The 10,335-nt window shown below is 40.5% G+C and overlaps 1 pseudogene; it reads right to left on the reverse strand.

The window, feature by feature from the left end:
• Positions 1-598: 598 nt before the first annotated feature.
• Positions 599-1,028, reverse strand: LOC143440663 (phosphatidylethanolamine-binding protein 1 pseudogene; annotated as a pseudogene).
• Between the last annotated feature and the right edge of the window lie 9,307 nt (positions 1,029-10,335).

Below are 10,335 nucleotides of genomic sequence, written 5' to 3' on the forward strand. Positions count from 1 at the left end.
TGTATTTGATGAGGAGGATTAACCCACCCAGCAACTCCAGTGACTTTTGCTTAGCCCACTGAGAAGCAAGAGGGTTAACAGTGTCTCTCTCCACAGTAGCCCTGTTCTTTAAAGGGACATTGATACCTATGCAGCCACCTGTCCTGGATGGTCAGGGCTCAGCTGAGATTGGAGACTTGCGTTGTCTCAGTTGGGGGACAGGTCCCTAAAAGCCCACCTCTAAAGATGCTGCCGTGCCTTGTTTTGGACCAAGTCTCCTTGTTAACCTCTTACAGACAACACTAGCCCTGGCTCTCCTCTGTGGACCTGATCCTAGCAGAACGTTTTGTTTTTCAGAGTTGCTCTTTTTAAATCAATGATAGAATGACTTCATCAGAACACCAGACACCTCCCCAGATGGAACCAAAATTCAATCAAACATAAACTGGCATGTGACTATGCAGAATCGTAACGATGGGCAGTGGGAAGACACCCTAAACCCCTATCCTAGCACAGCTGAGTACTCCCTATGAGAAAGGCAGGAAGGACAGTGGAGAAAAGGCATGCTTTACACAACTTAACACTGTGGGGGCCCAGGACTGCTGCCTTCCACAAGCCTCTACTTCCCTTCCAGCTGTTCATACAGTTTGGGCACATAGTTGTCCCACTCTGCTTGGTAACATGTGCCAGCCACCTGGGCTCCCAGGTTGTATTTCTTGCCGAAGGACTTCACCTTGAACTTGGAGCCCACATAATCGGAGAGGACAGTGCCACTGCTAATGTCATTGCCCTTCATGTTGACCACCAGGAAGTGGTGTCAGTCCTTGAATTTGAGGTCCTTCCTTCTGGGAGCATCTGCGTCAGTGAGGACCAGAGTGTAGAGTTTCCCAGGATCAAGGCCATCCCATGAAATGCTGCTGGGCCTATTCATAACCTGGGTGGGTATTAGCACTTTGCCCAGCGTAGTCGACCCGCAGGGCATGCTGGGGCGGCTAGTCCACCTCCTGCAGGCATAGCAGCCTGGCCCACTGGCTGATGTCAGCAGCCATGGCGACAAAGAGATGGAAGACATGCCCAGTTTTTTTTTCTAACAGATGTCTGAATGTCAATATTATGTCCAGGCCCCATTCTATACAGTTTGTGTCTCTTTCTAATGAAACTAATAGTTCTGCTGGATTGATTCCCAAATGATCAATTTCATGTCAATGCAGAAGGCAAGTTTTTCCTATGAATCCGAACTTGGACTTTTTGTAACATTCTTTTATCCACCACACGTCTCTGAATTGAAGTATTGTCATGATGCTCTTTAATCCTCGAACACTGGGTGTATCCATTAATTATTAATACCCGAGAACATAGTATCTGTAAGAAATATAATTCCTCACAAAACATCTAGGTTTTTCTTCCCCAACAGACACTGTGTAATAATGTCATGAGAAAAAGGATGAGTTAAGTCAGTGATTCTTTTGTGTGGGGCCCTGTAGCCATGATGAAAGTTAATGCACATGCCCACCATGAGAACTATGCACAACGTAGAATGTGAATAATTGTGTAAAGCATGGCTTCTTTTTGATAGAGATGAATCAGTATTAGTGAGATGGGACACATGTGAGTTTCCTTCATGTCCCACTCTTCCTCAATGTCTGCATGCAGGAGCCCTCCCTTCCACCTTACCTCCACTCTCTGGGGTCTTCATGGCCTGAGTAGAATAACATTACTCCAAACATTTGTTGTCCACTTTTTGCCTAGTCTTTTCCATTCTAATTGAGATAAAATGAATTAAAATTTCAGTAATAGCTAAGAACAATCTTTTATTTGGGGGAGGAAGTTTCTTAGCCCCTTTCTTCTTCTTTTTTGTTTATAACCTTCTGTACAGTTCCTAGCCCAGAGGTCCTATATATGTTTTACCAGGTCCTTTGTGTATATATTATAGCTTTCAGTTTAGTATTTTTTTTTAGGAATATTTGTTTCCATTTTTGTTGGTTATTTAAGGTATGTACATTTCAAATGTTACCTTTCTTCCCACTTTTTCCCTCCACAAACACCATTATGTTCTTCTCTTCCCCCTTTTGCCTATGAAGGTGCATCCCTACCTGCCCACCCACTCCTGCCCCAATGCCCTAGCATTCCCCTACCCTGGCCCATCGAGCCTCCACAGGACCAAGGGGATCCCCTCCCACTGATGTCTGACAAGGCAATCTTGTGTTACATATCCAGCTGGAGCCATGGGTCCCCTCATGTGTACTCTTTAGTTTGTGGTTTAGTCCCTGGGGGGTTTTAGGTGTCTCGTTGATATTGTTGTTCTTCCTATGGGGTTGCAAACTCATTCAGCTTCTTTAGTCCTTGCTCTAACTTCTCCATTGGGGTCCCTGGACTCAGTGCGATGCTTAGCTGTGTGCAACCACGTCTGTACTGGTCAGGCTCTGACATAATCTCTCACAAGACAGGTATACCAGGCTCTTGTCAGCAAGCTCTTCTTGGCATCAGCAATAGTGTCTGGGTTTAGTGTCTGCAGATGGGATGGATCCCTAGATTGGGCAGTCTCTGGATGACATATTTTTTAAGTCTCTGCCCCATTCTTTGTCTCTGAATTTCCTTTTGAAAGGAGGAATTCTTGATTAACATTTTTCTGGAGGGTGAGTGGCCCCATCCTTCAATCAGGGGCTGTGCCTATCCACTGGGTATGGTCTCTACAGGTTCTATCTCACTTTTGTTGTTTATTTTGGCTAATGTCTTCCCTGTTTATTCCTGGGAACCTCTTAGGGTCCCTGGCATCTGGGAGGTTCTAGTAGTTACCCCCAGTTACCACTCAACTCCTGCTACACACCTCCTTTCTTTTAGGGTTTCCAGTGGAGTTGCTTAGAGTTCTTTAAAGTCAAGGAAACAAATGTGCTTGTACAATTATGTCTACTGAGTAGGCTGCCCGCCTAGCTTGATTGGTTTGCAAGTCATTTGACAAATATCCTCATGCATAACTATCATGGAGATGCAAACTAAATCACCTCTAAGCTTCCATCTCACCTCAGTCATAACGGCCATCATCAGCCTAAATGACAAATGTTGCACAAATGTGAGACAAAGATCTCTCTTACACACCACTTTTGGAAGCATAAACTATAGCAGCCTCTTTGGAAAACAGTATAGATTTTCCTGAAACAAAAAAAAACCTGGATATATAGCTAGAATATATACTACAGTGTTAGCCATTTGTTCATAGATGGTCTCCTGATTTTCCCCTGTAATTCTCTGTGTAAACCCATGCATACTTCCATGGGCTACAGGAAATAGACTTCAGAATCCCTTTAGACATTTTACCTAAGAAAGGGTTTTCATGATTTCAATGAGAAACATATTTCTCTGATGTGTTCTGAGGTTCAAACTGTGCTATCATGATAATCACAGGTTAAAAGGTATCTCAGCTCAGCATGGAGGTGAGAGCATAGAAACACAAACCCAGAGCTAAAGGTCTGTCCTGGAAAGCACAGGGTTCTGAGCCCATGGACACGTTTTACATGACAGGGCTTTGTTTCACATTGTTTTAAGTTGCTTGTTTTCTTGAATATAGAAAAAAAAAGAATAAAAATATGTCATCGGTGAATAGATTCAACAAATGATTAACCCTTTGTCCTTTACAATACATCTGTATCAAGTCAAGGAAAGAAATGAAAACATTTTCCTTGGAGTCATTTAACTAAGGGTGAGTCCACATGTGAGTTCTCTACTTCATGCTCCCTGTGTCCTGTTGCAGACAGGCATAGACAGAGGACACAGACAAATACACACAGAGGCATACAGGTACAGATTCATAAGACAGACTTTAGGAAGGCACAGATTGAGTCTCACACCAATAGACAGACAGAGGACAGCTGACACAGGAGGCATGAAGGATACAATAAAATGTGGACTCTCTTTTGGTTAAATGATTCTAAGGGGAGGTGCTTTTAGGTTTTCCTTGACACTGATGCATTATTGGTGACTTGGAATTAATCACTGATGCATTTAGTTTGATTGAATATAGGTACATTTATGTAATAACACTTGATGTTCAACAGACCAAGCAGTGGTATATTGGAAGATTTACAGGGAGGAAGGAAAAGGGAGACATTATTTAGTTATATTATAATTTGAACAAGTAAAAAAATAACTCTTTAGAAAGAAACAAAGAAAAGCTTTAACACAATGGGCAGGAATAAAAGTATTCCCTGGACAAAAAGGTCTAGCATGATCAAGCTAATTATGCCATTTTTGAAGCTTGATCAAAATAGAAATACTGACCTCAGGCTATGGGTAATTTTATCTGCAGTATCTAGTGCATCTATGCTCAGCAGAGCAGCATTCTTGAAATTAATAAGTTCCCTATGTATCATTAAAACCTTCTGAGAGATGTTGGAATTATGCCAAATACACCGCACGTGTCGTTAAACTTCTTTCTAATTATAGTGACTACCACAGTAAATTGTAGAACTAACATGAATCCGATGGTATTTGGCATGATGCTCAAGGTGTCTCCTTACCCTTAAATTCTGAACCTCCTGCCAGTAAGTTGAATAGGATAAAGAACATCAATCTGTTCCTTCAAATGCCTATCTAAATCCTTTTGTATATTTAACACATTAGTAACATTTTTTGCTAAATGATCAACAAAAGTAGCTGTCTTAACTTCTTATGTCACAGCAATTGTAGAATCAGTGATGCTAGGAAGTAATGTAATTAAAGCTTTTATACCAGAAATAATCAAACCAAGTACCCTCTTGCTTCTGCTTAAAGCCTGACTCATTTCTTCCAGTACTTGCAAGTTATTTTTAGAATATCTAGGTTCTGTGATACTCAGGGAACTGAGTATCAAAACAAAAGCTGGTTTAAAGACCTCCATAACTAAAATGCTTTATTTCAAAACACAAACACAATTAGAAGGTGTACAAATAATGCAACTTACATTAAATATTGTAGAAGAAACAAAAGTATTAAAGCTTGTCTTTAACAACATCAACATGTTGGGAGCCAAGTACATTGCTTGAAACTAAAAGTGGACCCCTAGATTTAACAGGCTGACAGTCCAAGGATGAGCAACCTTCTGCAGAGCCTTACCAACCTAAGACAGAAGTGCATTGTCTTTGACAATGCATATTCCATGATGGGTAAGAAAGGCATTCTTATCAGAATGACCTAAGACAGGCTCCAAAACTCCAACAGAAATAGGGTACGTACAGTAAAGAAAAAACAAGGTATTTATCATCTCACTATCAAAAAAGAGAGAATCACATGCATATAATGCCACCAACAACAAGAAACATAACAGGAACTAACAGTCATCTGTCTTTAACACATTTTAACATCCAGGGATTCAATTCACCAATAAAAACATAAGCTAGCAGGCTGGGTAGGCAATCAAGATCCAGCATTTTTCTGCATACAAGAAATACACCTTAATAATAAAGACAGACACTAGCTCAGAGTAAAAGGCTGCAAAAAGTCTTCCATGCATATGGTCCCCAGAAACAAGCTGGAGTTGCCATTCTAATATTTCAGAAAATAGACTCTAAAATAAAAGTTATATATAAACATTTAATGTATGTTTTAGAGGCATTTTTACCTGTTGTGGCAATGTTTAAAATGGTGGCACTCAATCTGGCTTGTTCTTAATCAGCTGTCATCATCCTGACTAGCCTAGGCCTGAGGCCACAAATGGCAGCGTGTTCTTGCTGCTGCTGCAGCTCAGGTTGCCAGCTCAGGCCACCAAGTCAGGTGGCCAGAGACACCAGCCCTGCCTCCCATGAGATGCCAGCATGGGAGATGGCTCTGCCAATCTTCCACACTGTCTCCACAAGGCTGGGCTGAGCACAGCCCATCCCGCCATCCATGCAGTACCTGGTAGAAATGAGACTCTAATGTTTAAAGATCATCCAATAGCTTTATATATTTGCTAATGCTCAAATAACAAGATACCCACCCAATTAGAAGTGTTAACCAATTAACTAACCTGGATATAAGTTGTTACCCAGGACTGCTCTCCATACATGCATGGCCATCCATGGCTCCTACATCTCTGCCTCCTAGCTTCTCCTCTTCTGTCTCCTCTTCCTCTCCTTACTCCTCCCACCTTAGCTCCTCCCAACTTGTGGGGAAAATATGCCGCTACATTTACCAACAATAAGCCATTTTGAAAGTTATAATCTTAAATTTTTAGTAAGTATCCGGCTCACATATTCTAAAGACAAGGTATTCAGAACTAATTTTTCTATTAGTTAACTCCAGTGAAAATAATAAAGAAGCCAAATGCAAAGGAAACGGTTCTTATAAAATCCAAATCACTGAAGTTTATTACTTGAAAAACCAATCACTTGAAGCTTATTCATACACAGATTTACAAATAACTTTTAAAGGCATGCCAGTCATAATTTTTAGTATACAATAAAAATTTAAAAGTAATATGAAATTATCCATCCCATGTGCAGACACCAAAGGTAGATGCTGATGTGGATGCCAGGAAGTGCATGCTGACAGGAGCCTGATATAGCTGTCTCCTTAGAGGTTTGCCAGAGCCTGAAATATCAGAGACAGATGCTCACAGCTAATTATTGAACTGATCATGTGGTTCCCAATGGAGGAATGAGAGAGAAGACTGAAAGGTTTTGTGGCCCCATGGTGAGAGCAACTATACCAACAAATCAGAGCTCCCAGGTTCTAAACCACCAGCCTGGGAGTACAAAGGGAGGGACCCATGCCTCCAGCTCTATATGTAGGGGAGGATGGCCTTGTCAGGCATAGGTGTGAGAGGAGGTCCTTGGTCACATGAAAGCTAGATGCCCCAGTGTGGGGTAATTCCAGGGTGAGGAGGTTGGAGTGGGAGGGTGGGTGGGGGCATACCCTCAGAGAAGCAGGATTAGGAAGATGGGTTAGGGGAGAAATGGGGAAAGGGATAACATATGAAATGTAAATAAAATATCCAATAAAAGAGTTAGTATATAAATATATATATATATATATATATATATATATATATATATATATATATAATTAGTAGCCAGAGATTTCTTATTTTTTAATATAAGGATGAGTTATATATAAACATACTATACAACAGTATGTTATATATGTAATATACATACTTTACCGATACACATATAAATGTGTGTGTGTGTGTATATATATATATATATATATATATATATATATATATATATATATATATACTTCATATTTACTTTATTGGGGTATAGTATATGTGTAGGCACATTCCAAATTGGTGGCAATGAGAGGACAAATTGTGGGAGTTGTTTCTTTCCTTCCAACATGTGGGTTTCGGAGACTGAATAAAGTTGTCAGGTTTAATTGCAGGTGCTATTACTCACTGAACCATCTTGCTGCTCTGGCCTCAGAATTCTTATTTAGGTCCTTTTGGAGTTCCAAGGGCAGAGGTTAGCTTTCACCCAACACTGTCTTAGAGAAAATATTTAGCTTGTTAGAGAATACCTAGTTAAATATCCCCTAAACTAGGACTAAGGTAATGTATTCATAGGGACACAAGTAAGACTACCAAAACTATTCTTTGTGCCCCAGAAAGTGCTAATCAATATAATGCTCTGTATTGGTGAACCTTGATGAATGATTATTTTCAAATGTTTATATTTTTATGTATGTGTGGCTATTTTCTTTTGGGTTTGTTGAAATTAGATAACTTTCTTGCTTTTTCTAGGTTGTAGTTTCCCTCCTTGTGTTGAAGTTTTCCATAAGTTATCCTTTAAAGTGCTGGATTTGTGGGAAGATATTTGTAAATTTGTTTTTGTCATGAAGTATCTTGGTTTCTTTGTCTATGGTAATTTAGAGTTTTGCTGGGTATGATAGCTGGGGCTGGCACTTGTGTTCTCTTAGGGTCTATATAACATCTGCCCAGGATCTGCTAGCTTTCTTTGTCTCTGGTGAGAAGTCTGGTGTAATTCTGATAGGTCTGCCTTTATATGTTACTTGACCTTTTCCTTTTACTGCTCTTAATATTCTTTCTTTGTTTTGTGCATTTGGCGTTTTGACTATGATGTAACAGGGGGAATTTCTTTTCTAGTCCAATCTGTTTGAAGTTCTGTAGGCTCTTGTATGTTTATAGGCATCTCTTTCTTTAGGTTAAGAAGTTTTCTATAATTTTGTTGACGATATTTACTGGTCCTTTAAATTGGGAGTCTTCGCTCTCATCTATAACTATTATTCTTAGATAGTTCTCCCAAGAGGAATTTGAGTATGGAGCACTTGCCTTTCATCATTTGGTTAATTCTAGTGCTACCTGCACTCACTGGTTCTGACTGGAGCCTGTCTTTCCAGTTATCTTGCTTGTGTTAGAACTCCTCAGGGTCCAGATGTCTCTGTGATCCTGTGACACTGAGCTCTAGCTGCTCTGAGTGTAGTGTCTCCTCTAGGATGTCTCAGGGTAAGGTGTCTTCATGGGAGCCGACCAACTAGGTGTGCACTGCTCTGAGTGCAGTAGCTCCTCTAGGATGTCTCAGGATATGGTATCTACTGCTCTGAGTTTCATGACTTTTTTTGGATGTCTCGGGGTATGGTGTCCCCTGCTCTGAGGCAGGTAGCCTCTCTAGGATGTCTCAGGATAAGGCTTCCACATGGAAGCAGACTGGCTGGGTGTCTGCTCCAGCCACAGGGATCCTGAGAAGGGCAGAAGGGGAGTGGTATTCCTCAGGGGTGGGGTTTGGATGCCTGGCGGGTCCTGAGAGCTTCCTGCTTTAACCTGTGGCTCTGGGGCATAGGGCAGTGGTCAACTGATCTTACCTGCCTCTCTCAAGTCAGTGGCCTCTCTGGGATGTCTTGAGATACGGTTTTCACATGGGAGCAGACTGGCTCGGTGTCTGCTCCAGCCATAGGGATCCAGGGAGCCCTTTAACTTTTCTAACTGATTTGAGATGGTTAGCCTGTGAGTTTAGGGCCTATAGCAAATTCATGGATCTGAGTTTATTTTTAGGGAGTTTTCTATATTTTATTTAGAAATAGCTGAAAAGAGTTAACAGACAACAGTCCAAATTGCCTTACATGGATAGTTGGTTTTCAAAATGTCAGAAGTCCACAGAATTGATGTTACAAACATTTCTGTATTAATGTTCATTTTGATTAGAGACCTGTCGACTCCTGACAGCTTCCTGTCTTGGACTGTAAGAAGAAATTGAGCACCTTTGGAGTTACTCCAGTTGTGGTGACAGCCACTAGGCAAGAATTGCCTCTTTTTATCTACAGACAAATCATTGTCCAGAAAAGGACACACTTGCAGAATAGTCGACTGATTATATCTGCCAAGACAGAGTAATCATCCCTTAATAATTCTGCATCACTAGGTCTGTCAGATGATCTTGGGCCAGAAGACTGAAGATCGGATGCTCCAACGTTTTGTAGTATAGGGACTGTCCAGGTGTTCAGCAGTCCCTATAAATTGGCTAAGTTTTAGAAGCTATGCTTGGTGGTTTCCATAATTTTAGTTAACTCAGTCATTCTGGATTTCTGACAGGGTTGAAGACTTATAGTCTCATAGCCAATCTTGGCTATTTACTTTGAGTGAAAAGATTTGAGAGGATGAATTTCAGTTGACATTCATTCTAAAGCCAAGAAAAAAATGCCAGGTTCAGAACTAAGTTTTTTTAGTTAGGACATATGCCAGAGGTTCTGTTTAGTCAACAAAATGATGGACTAGGTATTAGGTCTATCTTGCACCTTACTGACACAAATTGGTATAGTTATGCTCTAACTGTATTTTAAGAGAAAAGTTTTATTTTAACAGGAAGGGTGATATGTAATAGAAGCTAAGATGGGAGGAGTAAGGGAGAGGAAGAGGAGTAAGGAGAGGAGGAGGAGATGAGGAGGTAGGTGATGAGAGATGGGGGGGGGGAGGAGAAACATGGAGGCTGATGTTCAAGTATTTCCACCAGTTAAAGATAGTTGATATATCTAGCTTGGGTATTGGGTTACACTTCTGATTGTATGGGCATCTTGTTATTGACCATTACCAACTTTTGAAGCCTTTGATTAACATTAAAAATTTTTTGTATAAAAGCAAAAAGGAGAAGGGGGAATGGAATAGGGGTTTTTTAGGGAGGGGAAATGGGGAAAGGGGATAACATCTGAAATGTAAATAAAATATTCAATAAAACATTTTAAAAAATCACATTAAAAATAGATTTGTTTTCCTCATGAACATATGAAAGTAATTACAGTAAAACACCCTTTAAAAATTGTATATTTTCTCTTCATTTACATTTCAAACATTATCCATTTTCCTGGTTTCCCCCCACCCCAACCCTAAAATAATCTATCCCCCTGCTTGTATGAGGATGTTCCCCCAACCACACAATTACTTCCACACAC

This window comes from Arvicanthis niloticus, chromosome 30 (assembly GCF_011762505.2).
Source record: "Arvicanthis niloticus isolate mArvNil1 chromosome 30, mArvNil1.pat.X, whole genome shotgun sequence".
Classification (NCBI taxonomy): Eukaryota; Metazoa; Chordata; class Mammalia; order Rodentia; family Muridae; genus Arvicanthis; species Arvicanthis niloticus.